This window comes from Diabrotica virgifera, chromosome 2 (assembly GCF_917563875.1).
Source record: "Diabrotica virgifera virgifera chromosome 2, PGI_DIABVI_V3a".
In the NCBI taxonomy this organism is placed as follows: Eukaryota; Metazoa; Arthropoda; class Insecta; order Coleoptera; family Chrysomelidae; genus Diabrotica; species Diabrotica virgifera.
The window spans coordinates 246,029,783-246,044,546 of NC_065444.1; the positions used below are offsets into that span (position 1 = coordinate 246,029,783).

Consider the following 14,764-nt stretch of genomic DNA (forward strand, 5'->3'; position numbering starts at 1 on the left):
TTTTTAATAAAAACCTTTGCCTATATAGGCGCCTTTTTCTTCAATTTTTGTTGCCTATAAATCCGAGCTTTAATGATGAGATGATATGATTATAATATATGAGAGCTACCTTTGTAAAAATAAGAGACGTACTTTAGAGCAGTATTCACCTTCGTGTTTAAATTACATGAATTGGAACTATATGGATTGTAAGCATGAACTCTAAGTTAGGCTATGCTCAAAAATGCTTTGAAGCCTTTAACATATGGGTCTATAATCGAGTACTAAGAATAAACTGTGTCGACAGAGTCAGAAATGAGAAGGTCCTTAGTGCGATGTCACATTATGCGTTTTGACCGGATGCGGTGGAGACGCATCCGTTTCCAACGCTACCGGACCGACCTGTCACACTATGCGTTTAGTCTGGTATTGTAAGCTCGTACCGATGTCTCAAAACGCATCCGTTACCAACGCAACCGGACCAACCTGTCCTACTATGCGTTTTGACTGGATGCGGTGGAAACCGCAACTATGTTCCTTCTCTCTCTCTTCAATCCTGACCCCCCGGAGGGAGTGTAGTGGTCGACGTGATGTCGTGTATTGTCGGTCTCCAAAGATCTCTGTCTCTGGTCATTTCTTTTAACTCATGCATAGGTCTTTTGCATATTCCTGTAATCTGATCGATCCATCTTGTTGGGGACCTTCCTCGTGATCTTCGGCCTTCCACCTTTCCTTGTATAATGAGTCTTTCCATGTTTTCTGTGTTGGCTCTCATAACATGTCCAACGTATTTTAATTGTTGGAGATGGACTATACTGGAGAGCCGTTGGCTAACTTTTAGCTCTCTTAAAATCGAATTATTTATTCTATGGTCGGTCCAAGGAATTCGTAGCATTCGTCTCCAACAGAACATTTCAGTGGCGTCTATCTTTCTTCTTTCCGAATTTCTCAGGGCCCAAGATTCACATGCGTAAGTCATTATTGGGAATATTAAGCAGTTGATCAACCTCATCTTTAACGCTCTTGAAATTTGACAGTCCTTCCATATTGTGGTCATTTTTGCTGTGGCGACTTTTGCTAGATCACATCTACGTTTTATTTCCTCCTGTAGTAACCCTGTGTTTGTGATTAATGATCCCAGATATAAGTATGAGTTCACAACCTCAAACCGATCAATTGTGGTTATATGTGGATGATTTTTATGTAGTCTATCCACTATCCACTATCATGATCTTTGTCTTTGATATGTTTAATTGCAGACCAAATATTTGACTTTCGTCTTCAACCAGTCGTATAAGATCAATCAGCTCTGCTTGACTATTTGCAAGAAGGGCTGTGTCATCTGCGAAACGTAGGTTGTTTATTTTATGACCATTTATTGAGATGCCTTTTTCCCATCCTTCAAGTGATCTTCTCATAATATGCTCTCCATATATATTGAATAATTGTGGCGATAGTATACATCCCTGTCTGATACCCCATTCTGGATGAAATTCGTTTGAAAGTGTGTCAAGCACTTTAACTGATCCAGTAGTGTGTTCGTATAGTTCAGTTATAAGCGAAATAAGGTATTGGGGTACGCCCATTTCTTTTAGTATTTGCCGTAAGTGTCTCCACTTGACCCTGTCGAACGCCTTACGATAATCTATAAAGCATATAAAGCATAATATGTACATATTATGTACAGTGGATTATTGAATTCCCTAGATTTTTCGATTATCTGTCTTATATTTAACAGGTGTTCTCTAGTACCCCTACCTTTCGTAAATCCAGTTTGCTCTTGTGGAATTTCTCTTTGAAGGAATGCTTTTAGTCTCTCGTTGATTATATGTAGCATTATTTTACTGGCATGGGATATACGAGAAATAGTTGTCGCATTTATGGAAGCTGCCTTTTTTATGAATTGTGGTTATTGTAGATTTTGTCCAGTCTTCAGGCCATTGTTTTGAATGCCATATTTGGTTACAGAGTAGATGAAGTAATTTTACGCCAGTTTCTTCTGTGGCTTTGAGCATTTCTGCTGTTATCATATCTGGACCTGGTGCTTTATTATATTTGAGCTTACTGATCGCGAGTCTTACTTCATTTTCAAGTATATCAGGTTCTTCTTCCACCTCGTCAGAGATTTGGTTAACATGTTCCTTCTAAATGTGTATAAAAATTCAGTCTTTCTAAATATGAAAAAATAATTTTTCTACGGGTAACGGTTAAAAAGTTATTCTAATTGTTTATAAGTAAGCAAAAAATCGACGTGTTTTTGCAAAATAATTTTACACTGTTTAAAATTATTTTTGTCATTTTTTTTAAAGTCAATAGTATAAATGTTCTCCTTCCATAAACGCTCAGAAGTTTTACTGTGACCTCATAATTTTCTGACTTATAGTGTTGCAAAAAAATGAATTTGGGATAAACGAATCAAATATCTGTTAAACTGTTTGACCAATTGCTTTGAAATTTAAAATATAATTTAAGCACCAGAAGTCTCAGCAATTCGTGTAATAAGAAGGTTCTAAGTTAATTTTTACATAAGTTATGAATATTTAAAAAAACTCAAAATTTATGATTTATTTTGTAATTTTCTAAGCAACCAATAAGGATAGACATATTCAGCGAACGCCATATTGAAATTTTTTAGACTACTTATGAATTTCTTACTCTCAAATTTGTTTAAAATACTTAATTTTTTGGTTATAGACGAAAAAAGCGAAAATTTACCGTTTTTTGATCTTCATTTGTTTATAACTATGTATATCATCAAAATCGGCTGCAGGAAACATAAAGGTTATTAATATAGATGTCCATACTACTTAAAAAATTTGGTTTCGGCCTGGAGGGGGATGTGTCACGAGAAAAATCTTATTTCTCTGGACTAATACTGAAACGCTTAGAAGCCTTGTAGATGTAGGTATACAGATTTTTTACATAATATGATCGTTTCTTATTTTGGTGACGTTTGCTATTACTGTTTCCATTAACTCAATCGATTCTCTGTGAAATTCTACATTTAATAAACTGCCAAAGTACTTTGGCCTTCTCTATTGATACTCTTTTCGTGATTTTTTTTACTGGTTTTTTATTTTCATCTCCCGTACATAATATAGGACTTTTGTGTAACTATAAAAAATGTTGCAATTGGTATATTTTATCCAGGAAGTTACTTATACCAGCAATATATAATCAGACTTAAAACGCTAAAATTTTTCTTCAGCGCGCTCTATTATTTCATCCCATATTTATTATTTTATGTAGTTTCATCAGCAACATTCAAACCTAATATAATCAGTGTCTGAGCTTCTCGTAGAATGCCTTTGAAAAATTTACAAAGCTGCTACATAATGCTGATGGTTGCTGTTATATATATGTCGGTGTAAAGTGCACTCGTCTACTTCAGAAAAGAATCGACATATAAAACGAAATGAAATAAAGTAACGAATTTAATATCTGGCTATGTGCCAAGATTCCATTTCGTAAAAGAACGGGACTCTTGTACATTTTCTTGTATTTTTAAAAGAGGCGAATGTGGGTAAACGAATCATTTGATGAAGTTTATTCATAATATTTGCATATTTAATAAGAGAGTTCAAACATGGCGTATTTCTTAGATAGTTTCTTATTTTTAAAAGTTTGTAAAATAAATACAGGAACAGAAGTAGAAAAAGAACTAGAAAACACCACGCATTTGGTCGTTCGGTGCCATCTTTCATAACGTTTGATAATACGGCTCAAAGACCAGTTAGTGAAGCATCAGTGGCTAATTTAACTGGAAAATTAACGTCAAACGGTATTCAAACATTGAGACTGATAATTTCTTCCTTTAGTTTTTGAAAACTTTCTTCACAATCTTTATTCAACTCAAATTTTTCATCTTTTTGTAATAATGTATGTACAGGATTTAATTTTGAAGTAAGGTTTGGAATGAATTGATGATAATAGTTTACAAGATCGAGAAATGAACGTAGTTAAGTGGCATTGGAAGGTTTTGGACTTTTAAATATTGCTCCGATATTTTCTTGCATTGGATATAATCTATTTTTATTAGTCGGATGGCCAAGGTATAAAATTGAGGTCTTGAAAAATTGACGTTTCTCCTCATTGAGATGAAAGCCACTGTTACGTAATCGATTAAAAACAATTTGAAGTCGTTGAAATAAATCATCTGGTAAAGATCCCTGTATATCATTATCGTCAAAAAAACATCCAACACTTTTTATATCTTGTAATGTTTGATCAATAAATCTTTGCCAGGTATTAGGAGCTATTTTAATTCCAAACATTAAACGTGCTAATGGCTTGTAGTAGACTACTTTCTTCACTAACAGGCATATGTAAGTATGCTTGATTTATATCTAAGGTATAGAAATACGCACCACCATTTATTTTTGCAAAATATCTTCAGTTCCAGGTATTGGATAATTATCATCAATAATACAACGATTTAGAGTCATTTTGTAATCTGCACACAAACGAATGCTTCCATCTTTTTTAACAATCGGAACTACAGGGGTTCCCCATTTAGAGTAGGATAGTATTTCAATATGTTTATTCTTTTTAATCGATAAATTTCTTCTTCGACACTTTCCCTAAGGGCAAAAGGAACTGATCGAGCTCTAACATAAAGAGGTTGTGTGGACAATTCGACGTAGATCTCAGGATCGAATTGCTTTGTGATGCCCCTTTTTCCGCTTCTTCTCGATCGACGACGGTAAATAAATGTTTGAGTGTGGAGTAAAAATATGGTTTTATTGACAGCTACGTAATTACACTATAGATGATGTTCAGGTAACTTTCTATGATAGACTGCCTTTAATGACAGCTACTGATAATAATTACACTCGGCGTAACTTCTAACAACGACTTACGCACTTGTTAACGAGGTAACTATTTCAATTAGACTGCAACCCAAAATAGTCCCCTTGGTAAATTTATAATCTCGTCAAAATATGCAATTCATCAATAAGTTGCATGACAACCAAACTACGGACCTTGCGTTTTGAAAGGTTGCAACTACAGTTTAAAGGAAGCTATTGCAAAACTTAAGTTCAATTAGAAAATACATTATTTGGCAATTTACTAAGTTTGCAGGTTGAATGGACTCTAATTATTAAAATATTACTCGATGTTTCCCAATGTTTCAATTATACATGGTGAAACTATAAAAATTTAGGAAGTTAAGAAAAAATGTGAGATTACAAATTAAGGGATTACTTTGAGATTGAACATATTGGCCACTTAAAAGAAAGAGACGACCAATAGAAAATGTTTAAACACATTATAATATAAAATAATAAGAATATAACAATAATCCTAACACTTATTCACTCGGTTTTTGAATTATTATCTCACCCGAGCAGTGCTACCTATAAATTAAATATTTAGAATTTATTATTCAGCTAAACTGTCTAATTCAAACCTAAGCTCATTAAGCGAGACTGATCTAGGTGGGGCTTTCTCTAAAGTTTTACTTAAATTTGGTTGTGATACCGCATGTCTTCGAGGCACAGGATCAGGTTTGATGCAAGAACCTTGACGCCTTTGTTTTTTGCCTCTCTTGGAGTTTCGATGTTGTATTGTTGTATTATTCTACTTGCTTCTCCTCGGAGGCTTGTCTTCAGATACTGCATTTTTTCCACATTTGATAGTTGATTATTCTCATGTATCTAATATTTAAAAATATCAAAGAATGTTCCCCAAGCCTCGTATCTTCCTTCAAAAGAGGGCAACTTCGCTTGAGGTAATATTATTTTTTCTTTCTTGCATCCTTCCGCTTTCAATCTCTTATTTACTTTTATAATCGACCGCACCCTTCTTTTCATCTTATAAAATCTTTCTATTTCAGCTTCTAGTGCATCCTGTTCATTTTCAACAGTTATTTCCATTATTAAAGCATCTATTTTTTGTACCTCTTCTTTTAAATCCTCTTGTATATCTTCATTGTTTTCGTCGTCTTCCAATAAATTATGAAGTTTTCCCATTCTAATTTCTACTTCTCTAATTTTTATCGAAGACTTGTATGAATTTTTAATAAACTCCTCTAAAGCCTTTTTCGTTTCTTCATATGTTTTCTGTACTTGTTCGTAATAGTTAGATGTAAAATATTTATCATCTTTTGAACCTTTTTCTACAATTTCATTATGTTGTTCCGCAAAGTCATTCCACAATTCTTGAACTGTCTGCCGCCTTATGTTTAAATATTCTGTAGTACGCCTTTCTTTGTTCAGTTTTTTAATATTAGTCAAGATTTTTGCAATTTCCTGTCCAAGTTTTTCTTGTTCTGCGTATAATCTCTTCATGTTTTAAATATAAACTTGAACTATATTCAAAATAATGCCTCAGCAAAAAAAACCTTTCTCAATAATAAACCAATGGCCTCAAAAAACTCTGATTTGTACAATGAAGTAATTTCACTTTTAAACCAGAGAAATAATAGTAGATTATACCACGAGTCAATAATGATGGCTATTATTCCCGAGGAATATTTACGAACCGAGCCGCGTTAGCGGCGAGGGAGTAACATTCCGAGGGAATGAGAGCCATTATTGCGAGTAGTATACTCTACTTTATCTACGACAAATTAATTAATTTAAGATTTTTAATGAACAACTTTATTTGTTAAAAAAATTAAAATTAATAATAGTACAATTAATAAACTGAATTGGTTGAGAATCATCATTAACTTTAGTAGAGTTTTTAATACAAATATTTACATAAGGTATTAAGGTAGATGCTGTTGCTGTAGCTAGTTCTACAATTTCTGGTGGTGTACAATTAAAAGATTCTTCATTTTCGTCCATCTCAACACAAAATGTCAAATATACTATTCGTTTGACAGTGACACTTTTTGAGGTTGATTATTTTGTTTCCGTGGTGAATTTTGTGATTGTTGTGCCAGAGGGATTAATAGCTATTAATCCCGCATTATTAATCCCTAAGGGATTATTATATGGTATTATATTGCAGACACCACAAGTATAATAGATATATTATGTATCAGTCGTATATAAAAATCTTTATATAATAAAATGCATATGCGACATAAATATGTGGAGTTGAATAAACGCAAGATTGTAGTATAAAAATAACTTGATTTATTAAATGTGTCAGTATGTCAGGATTTTATATATATGTTTAGAAAATCAAATGTTTTAAGAATTTCAAATTATAAGAATCAAAATTACCAAATATACTTAATATCCAAATAATCAACTGTTAGATTTGAATTAGACAAAATATTACCAGTAAATATTTTAAGTAAATGGATATACAGAATAAATATTTCAATAAAAATTAGTAAAATTCGATGCTTAAGTTTCTTTAATAAACTTTTTACTTTATATAAAAAAATGCACTGCCCTAAATGATAATAAATATTCAAAAACTTACAGTTTTATTCCGATGTTCACTTGTATGTCACCGGGTGGGCCTGGAATCTGCAGCGCTGCCTCTTTCTTAGAACTGCAACTGGAACTGGTTAGCTGGATCTCTGGATGCCGCTAGATTTTTCACCTCCAAACAGCTGGAACCGTAGACTTAAGGACTGTTACTTAGGTTCTCTGGTGCTCAAAGGTTCTCGAAGGCTTCTACTTCTAATGTCGGTGCCTTTATATTTTCTTTTCTCCACACATCGAATTCGATTGTCGATCTTGTACGGAACTGGGGAACAGCTATTTCAGGTCGCTAAGGGTCGTCTCCTTCGAAGCTCCAATCCAATTAACGCCCTTTAGATGTTGTTTTGTCGAAGGACCAATGGACAATTCGACGTAGATATCAGGATCGAATTGCTTTGTGATGCCCCTTTTTCCGCTTCTTCTCGATCGACGATGGTAAATAAATGTTTGAGTGTGGAGTAAAAATATGGTTTTATTGGCAGCTACGTAATTACACTATAGATGATGTTCAGGTAACTTTCTATGATAGACTGCCTTTAATGACAGCTACTGATAATAATTACACTCGGCGTAACTTCTAACAACGAATTACGCACTTGTTAACGAGGTAACTATTTCAATTAGACTGCAACCCAAAATAGTCCCCTTGGTAAATTTATAATTTCGTCAAAATATGCAATTCATCAATAAGTTGCATGACAACCGAACTACGGACCTTGCGCTTTGAAAGGTTGCAACTACAGTTTAAAGGAAGCTATTGCAAAACTTAAAGTTCAATTGGAAAATACATTATTTGGCAATTTACTATGTTTGCAGGTTGAATGGACTCTAATTATTAAAATATTACTCGATGTTTCCCAATGTTTCAATTATACATGGTGAAACTATAAAAGTTTAGGAAGTTAAGAAAAAATGTGAGATTACAAATTAAGGGATTACTTTGAGATTGAACATTGTGCATTTTCTTGAAGTCAAAAAGAACATGTACAATTTATAATTAGTCCAACTTCTTGAGAGAACAAATCATCATAATTTTTAGGAACTTTGGACAGCCTTTTTTTTAATTTCTTCAGAATACTGGAAGTTAGTTTCCAAATTGTTAATTTGTTTCCAATTAATTTCGAACAAAGGTAACCATTCTCTGCCGAACATAGGTGTCACGTTGTTAGGTAGTACAAACAACCTTCCTGTAGCCTGCTGATTTTTGTAGCGTAGATTTACTTTGCATTTACCAAGAGGCTCAATGATCTCACATGTATATGTTCGAAGAGAAACTAGATAGAATAGGTGAAAATGTTACAATAGATCTTTGTAACTTTGAGTTGTAACGCTAGAAGCACCAACATTTCTGCATACCTAGAAGCACTGCAGCGGTCAAAATGACGGGTATTAGAATTTCTATTGCCAGCCGTTTTTGAATTCTTTTTTTACTTGATAAAAACCTATATTGAGTTAATAACTAATAAGAGACATATTTAATTAATTTAAATGAATTATTTAATTATTTTAGTACGATTTATGCAGTAGCAAAATTTTTCAATTTTGCTTGTACAAGACCCACACAAATTTTATTTACATTTATGTATATGACAAACACATGTTTTTTACTTTCAACTGCTACGTCTTCTCTGTTGTTTTCTGTGGTGTTGAATCGTGGACCTTGAACAAAGAATATGTGCAGAAAATTGGAAGCATTCCAAATGTGGCTATATCGGAGAATAGCCACAAAAAATCGGAGAGTCACAAATGAGGAGGTTCTCAGAAGAACGTAGAAAAACCGAGAGGTACCACCATCAAATCTCGAAAGTTCGAATACTTTGGACACATTATGTGAAATGAATCCAGATATACCCTTATAGAAGCCATCCTGCAAGGAAAAATATTTGGAAAACGGGCCCAGGAAGAAGAACATCCTGCGGATAAGGTAAAAATTCCCATAATGGTCGCCAACAATCATCACGGATAGGCACATAAAAAAAATAATATGCTCAAAAATATTATATACCTAAGTGAATACATAAATATAAGCTAGTGAAGCTACTAATATAATATAGTTGCTAATCTGGTGTACTAGCGCTATTGCAAAGCAACTCCCATGCTATAGTATCGATGGAGGAATTCTCTAAACTACTTCCGCGAATTCCTCTTACCTGGTTGGTAATAATTCCTAGAGATATTGAAGTCAGCATTTGAAGTTGAAGCAGAAGTACTGAGCATATCTTCAATCTCAACTTCATCTTCAGAATCGCTACCCGATGAATGTCTTTGATCAACTTTATCAGGCACATACTCGTCTTCTTTATTATTCGATACATTTTCATCACATAACTCTACTTCATATTCATTATCTGACAAATTTTGTAACCACTGCAATAGTTATTGCTCAGTCAAATATCGACGAGACGTGATAACAGCAGAAAAGAGAAAGATTACAATGAAAAATCAAAATACATATTGAGCACGCACTTGCAAAGAGTATACCCAAATTACCTAATAACAAATTCGATGTTTTCGATGCATTTTATACATAAAATGAGTAAAAACTTCCCAGAAAAATAGAACAAAATGTAGAATACCTTGTCATTACTACCCAATTTCTCTAGGTAGACATTAACTACAGTAAAACCTGTCAGTAACGGCCACTAAAAATGAAAGAACTATTGGCCGATATAGAAAGGTTTGGGAAAATTTTAAACTGGCCGTTAGGACAGGTGGCCGATGTTGGCAAGTGGCCGTTAACACAGGTTTTACTGTATATTCAAAATGTAATTATACTGTAAAAGTACCTGTAAAAGAGAAATTATAATCCTCAAATAAATATTAAAGTCCCAAATTATAAATTTTTTAAAATAAATATGAATGAGTAATACAGAGGGTCAAAAAGAGAAAGCAGTCAAAATGACTGCTCTGGTGCTTCTAGGTAGACATTAGCATATCTTAAAAAGTAATTCCGCTAAGTAGCTGTAAAAGAGAAATTATAATCTTCAAATAGATCTAGGAAAAGTCATAAATTATCAAGTTTCTAAAATAACTATGAATGAGTAAAACAGAGTGTCAAAAATAGAAAGCAGTCAAAATGACCGCTCTGGTGCTTTTAGTGTTAAATTTCTCGGAGCGACAGTCTTCTCAAATAATGTATCGTGGAAGAAATAAAAGGGAGAATTCAGGCAGCAAATAAATGTTATAATAATAGGCAGAAATAAAATTAATAGCTTCTACAGCACTATTAAATCTAAAAGCCTAACATTAACATCGAAAATCAGGGTGTATAAGACAGTAATCAGACCGGTGCTCATGTATGGGTGTGAAACGTGGTAGCTAACAAAAGTAATGGAAAGAAAACAGAAAGTTGGAGAGAAAAATCATCAGAAGAATCTTTGGAGCTGACCACGACCAAAATACTAACCAATACCGAAAGAAAACGAATACTGAGGTCAAAGAGACATATTTATAATAGTCGCGACGTAGTCTAAGAAGTTAAATATGAACGTCTAAGATGTGCTGGCCATGTCAATAGACTCTATAATAACCGCCTTACCAAATTAATCTGAGTAATCTGAGAGGAAGCCCCAATAGGAAGAAGGTTCTTACTAACCCAACTATGAAGCGAGTCATGCAGTCAGCCTAGGCCCACTTGTAAGTTCTTTAAAGGTAAAATATTGCAAAACTTCTAAATTTTAAACAACCGCTTGAATTGACATGAAATTTGGCATACACATAGCTAACAAGTCAAAGAAAAAAAGTGATATTGTGCCGACGTGAGCTTTTGTCCTAGGGGTGTTTCACCCCTTTTTGGGGGTGAAAAATATATGTTCGGAATAAGTCCGAAAATGGATAAAATGACTAATTCTAAGCAACTTTTGTTCTACAAAGTTTTTTCACCAAGTTATTACTTTTCGAGTTATTTGCGAATGAATATGTTAATTTTTCTACAAAATAACGTTTTCAGACGGTTTTCGCAAATAACTCAAAAAGTAAGTATTTGGTTGAAAAAAAATTCCTATCAAAAATATAGCACATAAAAAAGTAAAAAACATGGTGTATATATTAGGTCACTATACCTAGTAGAAGCAGAGTTATAGCTAATGAAAAATAGGTTCATATTCGTCAAATTCCAAATCGAATATTTTAACGTGGCCATCACCAGAAAATGAAGCACTTTTTGGGAAAAACTCATTTTAACTTTTTTAAAGTGTTTGAAAAATGCTTCTTTTTGTGTTTTTATAATTTTTTAGCATCAAAAGTAAACAAGTTACGCTCAAAATAAAGTTGGTCCATTTTTTTTTGGTAAGAAATCGGGAAAATCACCCCATAATTAGCATTTCAAATGAACTTAATTGTTACCAGTTCAAAGGTTTTTAACTCTCGTATGTATTGATCATATTATTTGTAAGTTTCATCGGTTGAAAGTCCTTATTTTTGAAAGAGCTGTAGTTAAAAGGGCTGAAACGAGTCACTTATCACGAGTGTATGCAAATTTGGAAACACCGAATCCTAACCAATTTTTGTCTTACAGAAAAACACAAAAATACAAAATATTCAGAAAAGTAAAGCCGACATTTTTGTTGTTTAAGATTTTTGGTATCTCTAACAATTTTTAAGTTATTTTTAAAAAAGCATTTTTTTCAAAATTAAAATTTTTAAAAATTTTATTTTAAAACCAAATTTTTTCAAAAATAAGCACTTTGAATCGATTAAACTTACAGATTATATAAACACAACATAAGTAAAGTAACTTGTGAAGCGGTAACGATTAATTTCATTTAAGTTGCTAATTGGGGGGTGACCTTCCTGATTTTTTTTTGCCAAAACAAAAGGGACCAACTTTATTTTGAGCGTAACTTGCTTACATTTGATGCTAGAATTTTTTTTTATAAAAACAGAAATAAAGCTGTTTTTAAACACTTTAAAAAAGTTGTAATGTGTTTTCCCCAAGAATGCTTCATTATTTGGATATTTCACATTGAATTATTCTTTTTGGAATTTTTCGAATATGAACCTATTTTTAATTAGCTATAACTCTGTTTGTGCTATGTATAGAAACCTAATATATACACCGTTTTTTTTTACTTTTTTATAGGCTATAGTTTTGCTAAGAATATTTTTTGTGGACAAAATGCTTACGTTTTGAGTTATTTGCGAAAAACCGCCTAAAAACGTGGTTATTTTGTTGAAAGATGACCATATTCACTTGCAAATATCTCGAAAAGTATTAATTTGGTGAAAAAACTCTATAGAACAAAAGTTGCTTAAAATTAGTCAGTTTATCCATTTCGGGACCTATCTTGGACATATATTTTTTCACCCCCGATATGGGGTGAAAGTCACCCCCAGGACAAATGCACACATCGGCACCATATCACTTTTTTTCTTTGACATGTTAGCTACGCGTGTGCCAAATTCCATGTCAATCCAAGCGGTTCTTTAAAATCTACAGCAAAAGCCGTGAAAGAATGTACTTCACGTTGGATTATAGTGCTACGACATGAAGAAAAAGAAATAAAATGAAATAAGTTAATGCTAAAGTTTTTTAAAGCTGTTTTAACCAATAATACTTATTTTGTTGATAGAAACTGCTAGCATAAAAGCTACTTTAAGCCTAGAGCGCAGAGAATACATTTCGAAAACGGTATTTTCCCATCAAAATATTTTACCTAAAATTTCATTCATTCACGTTTCCAGTGCCATATAATAAACGTCACAATGGAAAGATAGAGCTCTATTACAAAATAATTTTAAGCTTCCATCAATTTTTCAATGTCCTGGTGTAAATTGTCCAAATAAGCAAACAAACCGCAATCGCTGCCAAACAGTATTTCCGAAACAAATGAGAAAAGGAAAGTTTTCATCGAATGTAGGTGAAATAACTTCGGAAAACAGAAAACACAAACAAGAAGTTTTCGCATCAATGGTTGTGTTCTCATCTGTTGATTTTGTTCGGGAACTTCATCTTTGCCACATAAAGGACCTATTAATACTCATTGTTTTGTTGTTGATTCCGATCCGTGTTTTCAAATGTTGGCCATTTCACTTTCTGATAGTCAACCCATGAATTCAATTAAAGATATTATAATAGGTAAAGTTCTATACTGTAAATTTAGTTTAAGGTAACTTTTTATTCTACGTATACAGGGTGATTGGTAAAGAATAGGCCATAGCTTAACCTTAGATTCCTGAGCTTAAAATAGGTCGACTTAAAGTAACTTACCTTAGTACAAAAGTTGATAATAACCGAAATACAGGGTGTCAAAGTTAAACTTTTAAAACAAATTTTATTTATTTTTGAATATCTCCTGACACGCATTCGACAACAACACGAAATTTTGTAAGTGGTGCTGGAATTATATAGGTTACTAAATTATGTTAAACAAACGTTTCTGGCTACTACCAGAGGCGTACGAAGGGGGAACGTGAAAGGTTGACCCTTCCCAAATTCTACGCCACTAGCGGAATTCCTATTTTAGTGCAATTTTTTGATTTTTCAATACTTTCTATGTAAAAATCATACCCCTTATTCGTAACGATAAAGCCATTAGTTTTCGAGATATTTGAAGCTAAAAACGAAGGAGCATAATAAATTAATTAAAATAAGTTTGCCTTTTCATTTCTAACTTTAAATATCTCGAAAACTAATGACTTTATCGTTACGAATGGAGAGTATATTATTTGCATAGAAAGTATTAGAGAATCTAAAAATTATGCTAAAATAGCAGTTTCATCAGTGGCGTAGCATTTGAGAAGGGTCAACCATTCACTTTCCCCTATCGTACGCCTCTGGTATTAACCACAAACGATTATTTAACATAATTTAGTAGGGTGTACAATACCTACACTTTCTGCCAAGTACCATAAGGATATGCCAAATAGTTTTATAGTACCGGGCACACATACTTCTTAAAGTTTTAAATAAAGAATAAATTATTTAAAAAAAGAATACTTTAAAATAATTTGACATATCCGTATTATACTTGGCAGAAAGTGTAGGCACTATACGCCCTACTAAATTCTGTTAAACAATCGTTGCTGGCTACTACCAGAGGCATACGACAGGCGAAAGTGAATGGTTGACCCTTCTCAAATTCTACGCCATTGATGCAAGTGCTCTTATAGCATAATTTTTAGATTCTGCAATACTTTCGATGCAAATAACATACTGTTCAATCATAACGATAAAGTCATTGATTTTCGAGATATTTGAAGTTAAAAATGAAAAGGCACACTTATTTTCATTAAGGTATATTATGCTCCTTCGTTTTTAGCTTCAAATATCTCGAAAACTAATGGCTTTATCGTTACGAATAAGGGGTATGATTTTTACACAGAAAGTATTAAAAAATCAAAAAATTGCACTAAAATAGCAATTCCGCTAGTGGCGTAGAATTTGGAAGGGGTCAACCTTT

General features: G+C 33.0%; 2 protein-coding genes across 3 annotated transcripts in view; both read left to right on the plus strand.

Moving 5' to 3' along the window:
• The window catches only part of LOC114326742 (neurotrimin-like), an 880,435-nt gene that overhangs the window by 695,842 nt on the left and 169,829 nt on the right, over positions 1–14,764 (plus strand). The window lies entirely within an intron of this gene.
• Positions 12,933–14,764, plus strand: part of LOC114326749 (lambda-crystallin homolog) — a 593,088-nt gene continuing 591,256 nt past the window's right edge. The window contains exon 1 of the mRNA XM_050643140.1: positions 12,933–12,936. The gene's annotated coding sequence lies outside the window, so the exon portion shown is untranslated. The remainder of the gene's footprint in view (positions 12,937–14,764) is intronic.